At 41.6% G+C, this 19026-nt stretch overlaps 1 long non-coding RNA gene across 2 annotated transcripts; it reads left to right on the top strand.

Annotated features, from left to right (window-relative positions):
* The first annotated feature begins 1142 nt into the window (after positions 1-1142).
* On the top strand, positions 1143-17423 carry LOC121291365. 2 transcript variants are annotated; one of them, XR_005945986.1, is made up of 4 exons: positions 1143-1213; positions 2087-2203; positions 7357-7628; positions 14991-17423. It is a non-coding gene; the product is annotated as an uncharacterized LOC121291365 (long non-coding RNA). The 2 variants fall into 2 exon arrangements; XR_005945985.1 differs by having other exon boundaries at positions 1173-1295.
* The last annotated feature ends 1603 nt before the right edge of the window (positions 17424-19026 follow it).

The following is a 19026-nucleotide window of genomic DNA, read 5'->3' as shown; positions in this document are numbered from 1 at the left end:
TACAAATTTCAGCAGCACATCCATTAGCTTTAGGCAATAAACATGACAAATGTGTTGTTATAATCTATGAAGTATATGGAAATATTTGTCAAGTATGGCTTTTGGTTAAATTTTGTTCCTACTTCAGGTCTAAACCAGATTGTGTTTCACCAATTTTCACTTCAAACATTTTTTTTCTGTTATGATTTCCAAGGTCACTTAAGAGATGACACTTTCTAAAATGATCGCACTCCATTGCTTTAGGTTTCTTAGGTGACTTAATGAATAATGAACATCTTAAGTCACTTGCAATGCATTGTGTGCAATACGTTTGATCACATTTCTGTTACCTCTTCTATTTGTTTCTCAAAGGGCTTTTACTTTGTTATTCATCCAAGTCTGGAGATCCCTGTACTCATCAATTTCAAAGCATTCTCTCACCTCTGATTTCATAATGTTTGGTCTATCGTTTGTCTCTATATCTTGAGGGATCCTACGATTTAGATCATTATACAATTATATATTCTGTCCATTTCCTGCGACGGCATCCTTTTCAAACAATATTTTGCCATTTTTTGTCTTTTATACACTCACTATCTGTTGTTATCTCTCTATTTCCATCTGTCAAAGATTTCACCTGCACAGCTCCCATTTTGTGCTTCCTTTCCAGCTCCAATACTTCAAATATCTTTAGCTTCCCTACAAGCATTTATTTTTTCAATTTCATCATACTCAGGTTCGTTTCATATCTTTCACCTTTCTATCATCATTGCTAGTATCTCATCTGTCATCTGGTCTTGCTCCTTTATTTACTTTTGCGTTTTGGCAATACTGTACTTCCTCTGCAGCATTGTGTATACTCTCTTTCCTGCTTTCCCTTTGCTTTTCTATTTCTTCTTCGAAGGCCTCTGCTCTTATTTGAAATTATTTCATTTACAAATATTTTCTTTTCGGGTCTTTTCTGTTTCTATTGAAGTATGTTCCAGATTTTGCATTGAAAGAAAATCCTCAAATCCAGATACGCAATCATTACGGTTTCTTTGATTGACATCTCTCTTCCTCTCTCTCTCTCTCCCGGGCAGCTGCCGCCCATTATATCATGCGTCACGCGTCACGCGCTGACGCCCTAGCCCGTAAATCGCGGAGAGGCCGCGCATGCGTCTTTCCGTCACGAAGCGGCTTTTCTTCAGCAACAGGCTGAGGCCTGTTGTGAGGCTGGTGATCGTGGTTTCGGGTGGGTGGGGGCTGTCCTGGGCCTTGGGGATGCTGTTGTGGGCGGGCGAGGCCTAGGCTGAGGTCTACGTCTACGGAGGCTGGTTAGTAACCGGGAGCAGCCGAGTCAGCGGGCCTGGGACAGGCGCGGCGTGGGGCAGCACCTCCTCCGACCTTGGGTCCCGGCGGCAAAGGCGGTGAACCCGTGACCCCGGGCTTTGTGAGGTCACAGTTGCCGAGGGCGATGATGTGAGGGTTGTTAGCAGGAGCGCAGAAATAGGAGGAGGACATTCAGCCCATCGAGCTTGTACCACCTTTTAGTGGGATCATGGCTGATCTTTGATCCAACCTGATTCAGCTGCCTTTGCTCCTTATCCCTTAATCCAGTTGGCTGGTCATCACTTTCAATCTTAGAATCAGGAGAGAACGGGATGGCGGGTTACTGGGGTTCCCCCTGAATTTCTACCCTCGCAGTGCCCGGTGTAGCAGCTCAGCTCAGCCGGTGACCAGCTGCCACCTCCCAGTAGATCATAAAATGATACAGCACCAAAGGAGGCTATTCGGCCCGTTTTGCTTGTGCCAGCTCTCTGAAAGAACAATCCAAACAGTCCTTCTCCCTATCCCAATAACCCTGTAAATATTTACGTTTCAGGTATTTATCAGATTTCCTTCTGAAGTCTGCTTCCTCCTTATTCAGGCAGTGCAAACCAAGCCATAAGAATTTGCAGTGTAAACCAAAAAAAAATCATCCCCTCCCCCAATTCAATTATTTATCTGTTTCTCTTTTGGCCTGCAACTTGATGTTAGGAGAAATCAACAATTGTTGATTCATGCAAGGGAGGGAATTGTGCGATTATCCATATTCTGTTGTAATATCTTTCTCTGTTCCTTCCAGCTTTTCCCATTTGATCCTGTGAGCTGACAGGAGGACTCGGCAAAATCAGCTGCCACTGTGAACCTGATAGCTTCTCCACATCACTGTTTTCTCTTCCTTTATGCCAGGCACCAAAGAGTAAGTGTCTGTTGGTGTGATACAAATGTTAGTTGCAAGTCTGGCAAAGTCTTGTTTTTAGTATTTTCCTCCTCATGTTCAAATTCCTTATTGGCCTCACTCCTCCCTGGAAACCTATGCAGCTTTACAGTTCCCTTACTCATCTTTAAGTTCCTTCATGGCCTTCCCCCTCCCTATCTCTTTCACTTCCTCCTGCCTTACAACACTTTAGGATCCCTGAGCTCCTCTAGTTAGTTTCATATCCCAAATGTCCTTCCCTTCACCATTTGCTGCTGTGCTTTCAGCTGCCAAGTCCCTAATCTTCTTAGTTCGTTCCCTAAACTCCGCCACCTTTAAGAGCATCCTTAAAACTTACCTCAGTTCTCCTAATATATCCCTACAGCACTCAATGTCAAATTCTCATAAATGTTCCTGTGAAGCGCCTTGGGATGTTTTGGATGCTATAAAAAGTGCAAAATAACTCACTGGTGTGCCAACAGGGTAGATAACTGAATGAATCCCTTCTCAAACATGGCACAGGTGAATGATCTCTCCGCTCCTTGAACTTATAATTGAATTCCTTCCCACATTCCCCACATTTCTATGGTTTCTCCGTGGTGTTGGTGTCCCTGACACCAGGATGAACATGCAGTTGAAGCTGAATCCACACAGAAAACACATTTACAGTTTCTCCTCGCTACGAATGAGGCAATGTTATTTCAAGCTGTGTAACTGATTTGCAGCTCTTTACTACACAGTCAGTACACTGCAACGCTTTCACACTAGTGTGTACGTCACAGTGCTTGTCCAGTCACACAGATGTTTGAAATCTTTTTCCACAAAAAAAACAGACCAAATTTCTCCTTCCAAATTCAACGGCTGATTTTATTCAGGTCCCGATGAATTGAGTAGCTTTGCCAAATTTTTGTTTGTGTTTCCCATCAGCAATCTCCCCCTCCTAAGATCCTTCAAAAGGAGTTTACAAAAGCCATCACTGAAAATGTAAGATAGAAATTCAAAACAGACAATTCTAGTTTCTATGGAACATTCTTTCCTCTCTTGTTCCTTCCTGTCTCTCACTCTCTCTCTCTCTCTCTCCCACTCCTTGTTCTGAAATCCAAACCCATCATATCATCTTCAATATTTTTCCTTGCAGTTGACTTCTCTCCCTCACCTGAGGGTGCTGACTCTGGCTGAGTTCAGTTCTTCACTTACCACTTTCTGTCAAATATGTGACCCAACACATGCATGAACTGCAATACTAAGTGTTGGAAGGTTAATCCAGTATCCTCAGTTGATGAGCATAATCATTCCAAAACTGCCATCAAGACAAACATAACAAGAATTCCAGGAAAAGAAAATCTTGACAAATATTAAACTGGTTTGTTGACAAAAGAAACCACCATTAAATTTTAAAAGATAACTTGTTTAACAGGGGTTCAGCTGGCTCACCAGACTGACCAACTCAGGTTCCAACTCTCAAGCACTGTCATTGATTGCAGAACACATTGCACCCTTGGCCTCCCAGCCTCTGTGCTGTCTTCCTGATGGCTCACAGGACAATCGATCACTATTTGCAAAACCTCCATTTGAGGTGCAGAGCAAGAAAAAAATGAGGCCATGAATCTGAATTGGGGGGAAAAAACTGGAGAAACATGATTCAATTTATAAACAAAACAATTTAAAATCCAAGCAAATGAATCTCGCCATTAATACATTGAGTTTCCCAACACTTGTGGGGAATGGAAGTGAATAATGTTCAGTGTTTTATACTATTCAAATTTTCTAAAATGGTGCATGAACTAATTCTGTCTGTAATATTGCATATAAATGATGTAAATTCTACCCATAGTGCACCGCATAGTAGAATATAGCCTATTTCCTTCAGAACTGCCACAAACAAGCAGGCATCTGAAGGCTCCAGAGCCGCCCAGGACCACCTGTCAGTGTGGATCACTTGTGGTGTAGCTTCAGGAAGATGAGCAGAGACCAGCACCACCCTGTTTGGTATAAATCCATGGATTTGTGTCTCAGTTTCAGTAGTCTCTGGATTTGGTGTCACAGTATAAGTGTTCAATGGATTTGGTATCTTGGTGCTTTTGGGCTCTGGATGTGCTATCTTAGTCTAAGTGGTTCCTGCATTTGGTGTCCCAGTGTAATGGCCCCTGGATTTGGTGTCTGAATGTTCATGAATTTTTGTCTGTACTTCATGTGTAACTTCGATACAATGTTTGCTTAACTATTCTACTTTTCATTTCTACCCTCTAAAAATAAACAGCATTTTTTTTACTCCTTTATGTATTTGTTCTCCCAGATCTCTTTTCTCTTCTACGACATTTGGACTCTTATTTCCAAATAACCTGTGACCTCATTTAGTTACCAGGATGTAATATCTCTCACTTAGCTGCGTTGAAATTTATTTGACAATTATATATACCATTCTGCAAGTTTATTAATGTCCCTTGTAATTTATTTCAGTTCTCCTCTGTTTTGGCTAACCCTGTCAATTTGTGTCTTCTGCACATTTACAAATTGTGTTTTTGTGTGTTTCAACATTCCACTTCCTGCCACCCTGAACTGTTATCCTTTACGAAAATACATGAATATGTGAAATAGGAGCAGCAGTGTGTTATTCGGTCCTCCAGTCTGCTCTGCCATTTGATAAGATCATGTGGTCTGACTGTGGCCTCAATCCCACTTTCCTGTGTACCCACTTATACACTTTGACTCCCCTGTCAATCAAGAATCTTTCTTAAAAATATTCTGCTCTCTGGGGAAGAGAATTCATCAGAAACAACCCTCTGAGCAAAAAAATTCTCCTCACCTTCCTAAATGGGAGACATCTCATTTTTAAACTGTGTTCCCTAGTTCTGGTCCCTCCCACAAGGGGAATCGCCCTTTCAGCATCCAGCTTGGCAAGTCCCCTTGGGATCTTATATCGATCACCTCTCATTCTTCTAAACTCCAATGGCTAAAGACCCAAGCTATCCAACCTTTCCTCATAAGACAACTCCTTCATGCCAGCAATCAGCCAAGTGAGCCGTCTCTGCACTGTTTCTAATGCAATTATATCTTTCCTTAAATAAAGTGACCAAAAACTGTACACAGTACTCTGGATGTGGTCTCACCAATGTCATGTATAATTATAGCAAAACACCTCTACTTTTACATTGCATTCCCCTTGTAATAAACAACTTTCCATTTGCCTTCCTGATCACTTGCTCCATATGTATACTAACTTTTTGTGATTCATGTATCAAAACCTCTATACAGCAGAATTCTGCAATCTCTCTTTCGCTGTTTGCAACGGGCAAGGTACAGACTACCTGACCAGCCCATGCTTGCAAAACTCAAAACACAGTGTCCACCATCTGATGTGATACTGCGATTGGACAACATTTGCTAAATAATCCTCAGTGAGCTAAAAATTACGCTCACAACCAATTTAAAAGTGTCAGTCAGGCTCAATGTGGCACATTTGCATGTACTGGAAGCTACATATATTATTACACAGGGCCCTGCTCCTTGCAGACAGATCTTTGATTGTCCTGATGAGTGCAAAATGAAAAGCTTTGACAAAATGTCTTTCTTCAGCAATACTCAATCTCTCTCTCCATTTAGATAATATACAGTTTTCTATTCCTGCCAAAGTGCTCAAGTTCACATTTTCCCACAGTATACTGCCCACTCACTTAACCTATCTATATCCCTCTGCAGACTCCTTACGTCCTCTTCATAACTAACTGTCCTACCTATCTTTGTGTCATCAGCAAATTTTGCAACCATGCACTCGGTCCCTTCATCCAAGTCATCGATATAGATTGTAAATAGTTGAGAGATTAGCAGTAATCCCTCTGGTTACATCTTGCCAACCCAAACATGACTCCTTTATCCCCTACTCTTTGCTTCTTGTTAGCTAACCATCTTCTATTGATGCTGATATATTACCAACTACACCATGGACTGCAATTTTGTGGAGTAAGCTTCCATGTGGCACGACCAGGAACACCACAGCTGCAGGTTCCCTTTTTTCCACATTGCTTGTTATTTCCACAATGAACTCAAGTAAATTAGTCAAATACTATTTCTTTTTCACAAAACCATGCTGACTCTGCTTGATTGCATTCATATTTTCTAAGTGCTCTGCTATAACCTCCTTCAGAATAGATTCCAGCAATTTTCCTATGATATGTTAGTCTAACTGGCCTGTAGTTGCCTGCTTCTGTTTCCTTCCTTTCTTGAATAGAGGTGTTACATTTGCTATTTTCCAAACTGATGGGACCTTTCCAGAATCTAAGGAATTTTAGACAGTGAAAACCAATCCCTCTACTAACTCAGTACCCACTTCATTTAAGACCCTAGCATGAAGTCCATCAGGATCTGGGGTCATGATAGCCTTTGGTTCTAATAAATTTCTCAGCACCCTTTCCCTGGTGATTTTAATTTTTTTAAGTTCTTCCATCCATTTCAACTCTTGATTTACAGTTACTTCTGGGATGTTATTTGTGTCTTCTGCTGTGGAGACGGGCACAAAATATTTGTTCAATGCATCTGCCATTTCCTTACTTTCCATTATTAATTCCCAGACTCACTCTCTAGAGAACCAATGCTCATTTTAGTTATGCTTTTCCTTTTTAAGCACCTGTAAGAACTCTTAATATCTATTTGTATAATCTAGCTAGCTTTCTCTTATGCTCCTATACTTTACTGTTATTCTCTGCTTCCTGTCTTGAAACCAGCTCACCATCAATTCTGCTATGTGTCTCTCAACCCCCCCATTATCTGGCCCAATACGTTATGCAGCACCTTATCTAAAGCCACTTGAAAATCTTGATAAATTTAATCTACTGCATTACCCTTGTCTTCTGTCTCTATTATGTCTTCAAACAATTCAGTGAGGGTGGTCAAGTAAGACTTCCCCTATTGAAACTCATGTTGACTATTCATTGCTATAATTTTTGGTTTGAAATTGTTTTCTATTTCTTTCCTTAATAAATATTTCATTATAGTTCCTTGCATTATGTTGAATGGTCTATAGAAGCTGTCCAGGAAACTATCTCCCATCCTAAATATAGTCATAGCGTTAGTTATCTGCCTGTCTCCTAGCACTACACCTTTCTCCAATTAATTATTAAATATCTGTATTAATGCCTCTGCTTTCTCTTCTCTTACAGTGTCTAAAAATGTATGGATGCAATTTATACAGACCAGGGATGGAGACACCATTAACCCGATGGTGCAGCGCCCATTCTACCCATCGTTTCCTAGTTTCTTTTCCAGTTTACACCGAGACTGAATCACGACAAAGGCACCGCCCAGAAAGCCCCAAGGTTGACCCTGGGGAGCATGTGCATTCTTAGTGGCCAGAGAAATGAGCTGGTTGGATAGAAAGGTTTGAGGTGCAGGGAATTGTGGAAACTGCACCACCATTATTTAGCGGCTGTTGGTAAGTGCTTTATTGTAGAGTGATGGAAGATTAATGACCTGAAATGTTAACTATGTTTCTTTCTCCACAGATACTGCCTGGCTTGCTGAGTATTTCCAATGGAGCCAGCACCAATTTCTTGCATGAGAATTTGCTAGTGCTAGGGTTTAAACTTACTTGGCAGGGTGTGGGAACTGGGAGGTAATACTAGGGAGGTCTACCAAGGTGCACAGAATATTGGGAGAGAGAGATAGCACCAGAATAAGAAATAGTAAGGTATTAGGTGTGTCCAGCTTAAGGGGGAAAATAATATAGTCTAAGTTAGGGTTACTATGCATGTATGTAAATGTGCATAGTATGGTAAATAAGATTGGTGAGTTGCAGGTGCAGATAGCCACATGATGTCGCAATAATGGACACCTGACTCAAAGAGCAACTAGACTGGGAGTTAGATATTCCTGGATGCAAGATGTTCAGGAAAGATAGGAAAGGAAGGAAGATGGGAAGGGTTGCAGTATTAATTAAGGAGAACGTTGCAGTGCTGAAGAGAGAGGATATCCTAGAGGGCTCAAGATAGCATCTATTTGGCTAACACAAAGGAACAAAAAGGTGCAATTAGATAGCTCGATGTAGTCTATACCTAGTGGGGAAAATGTAGAGGAACAAATTTTTGAGGCGCAAGAATTATAGAGTGGTTATCCGAATATAGTGTAAGGAATTAGACTCTATTCTAAACACCAGATTAAGAACATTCTTGTCAAAGAATAACCATATTGGCAAAAAGGACTACCACTAATTTAGGGCAGAATTTTACGGCCCCATCACAGTGAAGGCAGAGCCTGAAAATGCAGTGAGCTGTTCAATAGCCCGTAGATTTCGCTGGGACCAGAAAATCCCACCAGTGGGAGTGGCTGTAAAGTTCTGGCCTTAGAATGCAAACTTATAAGTTTTAATTGGACAGTAAAGGTAGATACTTAACATTTCATAAGTCAAAGCATGTCACAACACACAAGGTCAATGTATGATGCTCTATCTTTCCCATGGATACTGCAACTTCTGGGATAGTTTCTTGCTTCCTTGAACCTGGTCTCTTGACTCACAATGTCCATTGAGATTTTAGCTCAGACAAGTTAATTCTAAAAACATACAAGTCCCTTTGCAGCTTTAAGACTACAACTCTAGTGCATCCTTTTCCAACCCCCAGCTTCCAGCCAACCTTTAACTGCTAGAGCTACAAATTTCACAGCTGACTACTCAGTGCTTTCTCTCTCTCTCTTTCCCAAAATCATTAAACTACTTCCTTACTGATTCTTCCAAGCTAGACTTTAACTGACTGAACGATTCCTCAGCAGCCAGTGGTTATACGTTTTATAATCACACTCTCTTAAAGCAATTGCTTTAGCCCTGGCAACCCTGCCAATGCAAAATCCATTGATCTCTAATACTGAATTCTTATGCAAATCCTCAGCACTATGACAGTTATTTTTGGCACTAATTAACCCAATTACTTGATTCTGATGGCAACCCTTCAACCCATGACAAACACCCATTGACTGACCATGCCCAATGCAATGTAGCAAGTGCCCTACTGCTGGCAATTGCTCTCTCCGCATGTGCCCAACTCCTCACTCTCTCTTCTGCCAAAAGCCCCCCAGAAAGTGACCTGTGACGAGTGCAAAGACCTCAGTGATGCAGCCCTATTTTTTTACCCTTTCTGCAGGTAGCTTTACAACATTTAGTTCAAGTATGTGCACTTGGACCAACACCGCTAGTTACTTCTAACCCAGTATGTGCAACTCTTGAACAATGGGAAGAGTGCCCCTACCATCCTCACAACAATCTAACCTTAATTTGTATGCCTCAGAACATTCTAGGCCCAAATCCATTCTTATAGTCAATCAACTTTGCAGTCTTGCCCCTTTTAGCAGCTAAACAATAACTTGTTGTAAAATAAGGAGAATTTTCTACATCAGTATGTTCCCAGTCCAACAAGAAAAGAGGTATTCCTAGACCTGGTTCATGAGAATGAGATTGAACAAATGAATCAAATGTCAGCAAGAGACAGTTTAGAGGACAGTTATCATAAGGTTTAAGTTGGCTATGAAACAATCCAAATAAGAATAACTGGGAGAAAGCAAACTTCAATGGGGTAAGAATCAATGTGACACAGATAAATTGGAATCAAAGGTTGGCAGACAAGACTAACTGAACAATGGGCTTCCTTTAAAGAAAAGATAATTCAGAGATAGTCAAGATATATTCTGACGAAGGGCAAAGATAGAACAAAGAAATCCAGAGCTCCCTGGATGACAAAAGGGTTAGAGATTAACATGAAGGAGGAAAAGTGTGCTTATGACAGATATCAGGTGGATAACACATCCGAGAACCAGGCCGCACATAGAAGATTCAGAGTGGATTTGAAAAAGCAAATGAGCAAAGCTAAGAGACAGTATAAGAATAGATTGGCAGCAAACATAAAACGGAGCCCATAAGTCTTTGATAGGCATATAAATAGTAAAAGAGCAGTAAAAGGAGTAGAGCTGATTAGAGACCGAAAAGAGGATTTATGCATGGAGAGAGGGCATAACTATGGTATTAAATTAATTACAGAGGCCCTGCCCATACTTTTCCAGCCTTCCTTAAATGCAGGGATGGTAGCACGGGATTAGAGAATAGCAAATGTTACAACCCTGCAGAAAAAAAGGAAGTAAGGATAAGCCCAGCAACGACAGGCCGGCCAGTCAGTTGATCCTCGTTGGTGGGGACACTTCGAGAAAGGATAAAATTAAGAGTCACTTGTGAAAGTATGGGTTAGTTAGGAAAAGCCAGCACAGATGTGTTAAGAGAAAATTGTGTTTAACTAACTTGCTTGAGTTTTTTGATGAGGTAAAGGAGAGTGTTGATGTGGACAATACTGGTTGTACAATCAGGTGTACATGGAATTCCAAAAAGCATTTGATAAAGTGCCAAACAACAGATCTTGTGAACAAAGTTAGAACTCGTGGAACAAAAAGGACCATAGCAGCATGGATAGAAAATTGGCTGAGGGACAGGAATTTTTTTAAAATTCATTCACGGGATGTGGGCTTCGCTGGCTGGGCCAGCATTTATTGCCCATTCCTAGTTACCCTCGAGAAGGTGGTGGTGAGCTGCCTTCTTAAACCGCTGCAGTTCATGTGGTGCACATACACCCACAGTGCTGTTAGGAAGGGAGTTCCAGGATTTTGACCCAGCGACAGTGAAGGAACAGCAATATATTGCCAAGTCAGGATGGTGAGTGACTTGGAGGGGAACTGCCGGATGGTGGTGACCCCATCTATCTTCTACCCTTGCACTTTTAGATAATATCAGTCGTGTGTTTGGCAGGTGCTCTTGAAGGTGAATTCCTGCGGTGCATCTTGTAGATTGCACACACTGCTGCCACTGTCCATCAGTGGTGGAGGAAGTGAATGTTTGTGGATGTGGTGTCAATCAAGTGGGCTACTTTGTCCTGGATGTTGTCAAGCTTCTTGAGTGTTGTGAGAGCTGCACTCATCCAGGCAAGTGGGGAGCATTCCGTCACATTCCTGACTTGTGCCTTGTAGATGGTGGACAAGCTTTGGGGAGTCAGGAGGTGAGTTACTCATCACAGGATTCCTAGCCTCGAACCTGCCCCTGAAGCCACAGTATTTTTATGGCTAGTCCAGTTAAGTTTCTGGTCAATGGTAACCCCCAGGATGTTGATAGTGGGGAAATTCAATGATGGTAATGCCATTAAACATCAAGTGGCGGTGGTTAGATTCGCTCTTGTTGGAGATGGTCATTACCTGGCGTGTGTGGCATGAATGTTACTTGCCACTTGTCAGCCCAAGCCTGGATATTGTCCAGGTCTTGCTGAGTTTGGACATGGACTGCTTCAGTATCTGAGGAGTCATGAATGGTGCTGAACATAGTGCAATGATCTGCGAACATCTCCACTTCTGACCTTATGATGGAAGGAAGGTCACTGATGAAACAGCTGAAGGTGGTTGAGCCGAGGACACTATCCCAAGGAGCTCCTGCAGTGATGCCAGATAGAGAATAGTGGTGAATGTTTGTTTTTCGGATTGGAGGAAGGTTTATATTGGAATTCCCCAGGGGTTGGTGTTAGGACACTTGCTCTTCCCAATGTATATTAATGCCCTAAACCTTGGTGCATGGGGCACAATTTCAAAATTTGTGAATGATACTAAATTTGGAAGCACTGTGAACTGTGAGGAGGTTAGTGTAGAACTTCAAAATGACATAGACAGGTTGGTGCAATGGGTGGACAAATGGCATATGAAGTTCAATGCAGAGAGATGTGAAGTGATTCACTTTGGTAGAAGGAATACCAAAGAACAGTATAAAATAAAGGGGCCAACTTTAGAGGGTGTGCAGTAGCAGAGGTATCTGGGTGTATCTGTGCACAAATTATTGAAGGCAGCTGGACAGGTTGAGAGCGTGGTTAATGAAGCATACAGCATCCTGGCCTTCATCAAAGGGTCATAGAGTTAAAAGCAGGGAAGTTATGTTAAACTTGTATAGTACACAATTTTGACCTCAACTGGACTATTGCGTCCACTTCTGGGCACCACACTTTAGGAAGAATGTGAAGTAATTAAAGGTGCATAAATGATTCACGAGAATGGTTGCAGAGATGAAGGTTATCAGTTACGTAGTTAGATTGGAGAAGTTGGGACTGTTCTCCACGGAGAAGAGAAGGTTGACTGGAGATTTGATAGAAGTGTTCAAAATCATGAAGGGTCTGGACGAAAAAGATAGGGAGAAACTTCTCATTGATGGAAGGATCAAGAAGCAAACGGCACTGATTTAGACAAGAGGGAAAACCTTTTCACGCATTGAGTGGCTGAGATCTGGAATGCAGTGCCAGGGAGTGCGGTGGAGGGAAGTTCAATCAAGGCAGTCAAGTGGGAATTTGTTTATTTGAAAAGGAAGAATAGGCAGGGCTACAGGGAGAAGGTGGGGAGTGACACTAAGGAAACTGCTCATTTGAAGAGCCAGCACAGACATGATGGGCTGAATGGCCTTCTGTGCTGTAACCATTCTTTGCTTCTGAGGTCACAATATCTGCAGAGAGAGAAAAGCAAAGGTAACATTTCAGGCTGTGCAGAATGAATAATGGGGAATAAACATGGTGCAGAAATCCATTGTCAATAAAAGCTCAGAAGGTGTAAGAAAAATGGCATTTAATGCTGGAGAAACAGTTCCTGACTATGAAAGTTATTGACAAAGATAAAGCAGTGGTATGGGGATGGCAGTGGTCGAAACTTCATTTAGTCATGGTTGATAGAAGTAACAGTAGGATATGAAACATGGCTAAAAAACACCCATGATAGAGGCAGAGGAGCTTAGACAATGGCAGACAGGTGATCAGGGAGCGCAGACATGGAACAGTACAATGGATGGACATGGATTCACAGCAACAGCAAAGAGGCTCTGGTCTGAGAGGATCAAAAAGCACCACTGAAGAATTTTTTTAAATTAATTCGTTCATGGATTGCGGGCATTGCTAGCTTGGCAGCATTTATTGCCCATCCCTAATTTCCTTGAGAAGGTGGTGATGCGCTGCTTTTTTGAACTGCTGCAGTCCATGTAGTGTAGGTGCATCCACAGTGTTGTTAGGGAAGGAGCTCCATGATTTTGACCCAGTGACAGTGAAGGAACAGCAATGTAGTCAAGTCAGGATAGTGTATGGCTTGGAGGGAAACTTGAAGCTTATGGTTTTCCCATGCATCTGCTGCACTTGTCCTTCTAGATGGTCGAGGTCATGGGCTTGGAAGGTGCTATCTAAGGAGCCTTGGTGCGTTGCTGCAGTGCATCTTGTAGATAGTACACACTGCTGCAATAAAATGCCTGCAATAAAACAAAAGCAAGGTGTTGCACATGCAATGTCTGAAATAAAAACAAATACTGGAAACACTCAGCAGATCCAACAGCATCTTTGGAGAAAGCAACATAGCTAACATTTTCAATCACTGACCTTCCACCAGCTTACAATAAAACGCTTATCTACAGCCACTAATTAATGACAGCCACAGCTCCCACAATTCTCTGCACCCCAGAAACCACTTTATCCTATGTACTCATTTCCCCAGCTGTCCACAGCGCGCATGTTTCCCAGGGCCAGTTGCGGAGAATTCTGGGTGGCTTCTTTACAAGTCGGACTGGGTGGACATGGAGGACAAAACCGGGAAGCAACAGCGAGGATAAGGGAGGCAACGAACATCAGATTAATGATGCCTCCCAAGGACCTTTCCACATTTCCGCCTGGCTGGGTGGCTCTGATTCAGGACCTGAGACCTGCACTTGGTATTGCTGAAGCTGCACTCCTGGGCCATCGCATGTGCTCTGCACAAACAGGCTGTCTCCGGATTTGGAGCTTTCACGTGCCAGTGCATTAGGCCCCTTACTATAGCCATATCTACTGTGCGGATCATTCTGGGTAGGATCGCCCACCATTCTGCAAAAACTGAGCAATCGGTGTTTTGTACAGCGATCCAGTTAGACCATGTTCTTTGCCCGTAACTTGTGTGTTTTCTTAATAATCCTTCAATTATACATAAAATTCCATTTTGACAGTTGAAAGCCTACTTCAGTGTCAGTTTTTGTCTGATTTACACTCTTGTGTGCTTGGAACATTATACTATGTTGAGGTAGTATGTATGTAAGTGGCAGTTATTGGTAGCATGCCAAGGAGCTAAGACACAAGTCAGCAATGATCTAATTGAATGGTGGAACAGCCTGGAGGAGCTGAATGGCCTCCTGCTATTCCTACTTGCAGTGATGACTCTTGCAATCAGCTTTTACAGGTATTGGAAGGGCAGGATTTGCAGACAGGAATAAATCTTGGGCCACTCCTGTTCCTGAACCTCAGCCTCATTGAATGGTGCCTTTACCCACTGAGCCATTGGGACAACGTCCAGTGACCCTGCTGGAGAGTGCACATGTGAGGTGTCAGGTGAGAACTGTGGAATAGCCTGCCTGCACTCACTGCAGAAGGTGGACCAGGTAGATTGGACACATATGAATCTCCTATTGGAGAGAAACTGTTGATTGTCAAACTGAACCCAGCCAGAGTGAGCATGGTCAAGAAGGAGGGGGAGAGGAACAAGTGAAAGTGGAAGTGAACCCAGTCCAGGTCAGCACCTTCAGGTGAGGAAGCAATGTCGACCGAAAGGGAAAATATTGGAGAAACTGTGATGGGTTTGGATTTCAGCAGAGGGAGGAGGGAGAGTGTGTGGGATGGTGATTTACTGCTTTGATTGAAAAAGTTAGGAATAATGTTTCACAGAAACTAGAAATGTCTGTTTTAAATTTCTCACCTGTAGTGACAGTGAGGATTTTTGTAAACTCCTTTTGCAGGATATTAGAAGGGGAGAATTTGCAGATGGCAAACTCAAACCAAAGATCATTTCAAGATGGACAGAGCCGTTCAGTTCATCAGGATCTGAATATCATCAGCCATTGAATGTGGCAGAAAAGATGTTTGTCTGCTCTATCTGTAAGAAAAGTACTGAAACACACACAACTGAGTGAGAGAGTGTTCCAATGCACTGACTGTGGAAAGAGTTTTAACCAGCCATGTGTGCCATTTATCGCAGGGATAAACTGTCTTGTTCTATGTGTGAATGAGGCTTCAACTGATCATCCAACCGATAGAGATACAAGGGCACCGCATCATGGATAAACCCTGGAAATGTGGGGACTGTGGGAAGGGATTCAATTACCCGTCCAAACTGGAAATTCATCGACGCAACCACACTGGGGAGTGGCCGTTCACCTGTTCCATGTGTGGCAAGGGCTTTAATTACCCATCTGAGCTGAGAAATCATCGACGCAGCCATACTGGGGAGAGGCCATTCACTTGCTCTGTGTGCGGGAAGGGATTTGCTCACTCCTCCATCCTCCAGACACATCAGCGAGTTCACACTGATGAGAGACCATTCAGCTGCATTCACTGTGGGAAGGGCTTCAGGCAGTCGCCCCACCTGATTGCACACCAGCGAGTTCACACCGGCGAGAGGCCATTCACCTGCTCTGTTTGTGGGAAGAGATTCACTCACTTATCCCACCTGCTGACACACCAGCGCGTTCACACTGGGGAACGGCCATTCACCTGCTCTGTATGTAGGAAGGGATTCACTCGTTCATCCGAGCTTCTGACACACCACCGAGTTCACACCGGAGAGAGGCCATTTATCTGCTCTGTGTGTGAAAAGGGATTTAATCGATCTTCTAACTTGCTGAGACACCAGCGAGTTCACATGAGACTTCAGGGGTTTGAATCTTCTCTTATTGCTACTGTTAATCACACCCAGGACTGAACCATATTCATTCAGACAATGTTTGTTTCTGCTGATATTAATAACCTTTGTAACTGGGCTGCAGTTTAACATTCTGTATATTTGGCTAATTTTCTTCTCGTAACTTCAGTCTCCCTTAAAAAACCACTGTCTCAGATCTTTCTCCATAATTTAGGGACCTGCATCAGAAATGAGGTTGCAACAAAATTATAAACTTATACATCAGTACTAAATTAATATTTGAAACAAAATCTACAATTCAGTGTGTGAAAGGTTTCACTGATTAACATCCCCAATTAGAAAGTGCCCATTAGTGTTTGCTGAAAATTCTTACTGACTTGCACATTACAAATAATGGTGCCCCCATTGTCCACCAGAAAGAAGGGGAATGGGAATTGTAGAGAATCAAGAGCTCCCAACTGGCAACTCCCATCTGGCAAAGCATTCTCCTCAGCACAGGAACTGAGACAAGTCTAATACAAGTAATGGGCTGGATTTAATCTTTGTGAACTTGGTGCCTTGGTTTATATCAGACAGGAAGAGATAAGGGTCAGTGACTGGGGTTGATTTATATCACACAGGAGGAGATTGGTGCCGGCGAATGTGGAATTGGTTTATATCAGAATGGAGGAAATTGGTTTCAGTGATGGTGGGGTTTGTTTATATCAGACAGGATACACTAGTTTTAAAGTTGAAAGAATTTAATGCAGATAGAAATATCATGTTGTTCCTTTATATAAAAAGGAAGATAGAACAAACCCAGTCAATCATAGATCAGCCAGTTTAATGATGTTGGTATGAAAAACAATGATATCTGTACTCAAAGATGTATAGGAGTTTGAGGAATTTGGGTGGTGTATAAAATATTCAAAGCCCAATTATCCCAATCTGCCAATAGTTCATTTTAACTCGTTGAGGTCCGAACAAGAATTAAACCCGATAGGTCGGACAATATTCTCAGAACGAAAATTCAAAAGAAGGTTATTCAAAAGAATATTAATGAACACAGAAGAGGTCTACTTATCAAATCCAGAAACAGAGCTTAAGACTTCCGATGGTTGATCAGGCTGCAGAGTCATAATCTTCTTGTTATCTCTTTGTTAGTAGCTATGGCTAGCAATAGGTCTGCTCTCAGACCCTGATTTTATCCTTTCACATGAACATCACACCATTGTGGTTTCTTTAGCTCATTGATTGGTTCTGGCTATTGTTAGGCTAATTTAATCGGTATTTAATTACATATTTAAAGATAACAGCTTGGATCAAAAGGACAGTTAATGGAAAATAATAGTTCCTTGTTTTACTAATCTTGATCAGATTGTGAACAGCGAGCTGTATTCTTCAGCCAGGACCTGGCAGCCGTGATGTTCCGTATTTTATCAAAAGTTAAAAATATTACTTTGGCTAAAGCAATTCTTGCTGACACCACAACTTTCTAGAAGCACCTTAAGCTTTTACAGTGGTAATTTTAAAATAAAGACTCTAATGCTTCCTACATATTTTCTATTAATTTTATTGTTTCGCCTTATAACTTAATCAATGTACATTTCTAAAAGATCATCTGTTTCATGACTAGAGTAAAATATAAAATCAGCATAATGGTTAATTAAAAAGACACAACATATGAAATGGCTGCTGCAGAAATTTATATGCCCAATTTAAAATGCCTTCCTGACTTTGTAAGCCTATTACAATGAATGTAAAATTGACCAGACTGAAAATGATCAACTTTCACTGAAAATCATGTCCAAGCTCGTTTACAGATGTAATAAAAAGACATAGAGAACTGGAAAATATTTTAAAGAGCAATTGGCACAGAATTCAAAAGGGAGGATGATGCTTGAACAACTCTATTGAATCTTTAAAGAAATAATAGAAAGATAGACAAGAGTAATTCAGTACATGTAATATACTTGAATTTTCAAGAATCCTTTGATAGATATCACAGTACATTTATGACTAAGGTTAGAGTATGGGATGTTGGGGAACAGGTAGACGGTCAAGCTGGTTACAAAACAGAAAACAGAGCAAGGGGTTAAAGGTATTTACTTGTATTGGTGGAAGATGAGAAAGTACTGTTCCACAGGGTGTGGGTGCTGGTACCACTGTTGTTCACCGTTTCCATAAATGATTTGGAATTGGGAATCAGAAATACAATTTCAAAATTTACAGAAGATAAATTGGGAGTGTAGTTAATATTGGATATCACAGTCTTTCTGTGATTGCATTCTTGTATAATCATTCAGTTGTATTAAGGACATCTTTTAATTTGCTTTGATTGATCACATCACCATATAGTACGTGAAAAACAAAGATCATTAAACAGCTCCAAATTTTGGAATTATCAGATTTAAACTCAGTTTTTCCTCAAGTCCAATCTCATGCTTCACAAAATGTACTGAGTGAAGGCAAGATATTAGCTCTGCTGTCTAACACAATCTAAGCACGGTGGCAGTTGGGCTGAAAGATGACTTTTCAGATCTCGCTTAAGAATGGACAGACTGGCAATCCATTGTTAACTCATGGAGTTAGGATCTTTATAAATTAAGACAGGAAATGCACAGAAGCATGTCAAACAGTTAATGAACAGATTGGAGCATCATCTCTCTTCGATTTCTATTCCTAACACTAAGCAACAGGAAAAAGGAATTACAATATGACACAAACAGATTCTTCAGGCATGAGATACCACACCTCAGTACAACACATCTGTCAGCTCTTTCCACAAACCTCAGTTCAGTCAATCTTGCTGGAGCTGCAACACTGATTTAAATAATGAGCAGTTTAACATGTCCAGTATAGCTGTTGCATGTTTATCCATTATAAGTATGAATATTCAATACTGCTTATTGATATACCCAAAATGGGAATGAACACACATTAGAATTCTAAGATTTTCACTTTTTTAGGGTAGTTTTGTCTCCAAGAGGAATATGAATCCATTTTGTTTATTTTCCCTGCACTGAGGGTGGACATTGTCTTTCCAATGATTTTTCCGCGCTGGTCATCCCTCCAAAAACAGACACCTCTTCTGGGTAAGAGAGCAAGCAAGCAGTCACAGCTGGACATCCAGCAAAATGTGAGAAAGCAGTTTG

Source organism: Carcharodon carcharias, chromosome 19 (assembly GCF_017639515.1).
Source record: "Carcharodon carcharias isolate sCarCar2 chromosome 19, sCarCar2.pri, whole genome shotgun sequence".
NCBI lineage: Eukaryota > Metazoa > Chordata > Chondrichthyes > Lamniformes > Lamnidae > Carcharodon > Carcharodon carcharias.
Note: the sequence above shows the minus strand (reverse complement) of the source record. Positions and strands in the feature narration are given on the sequence as shown.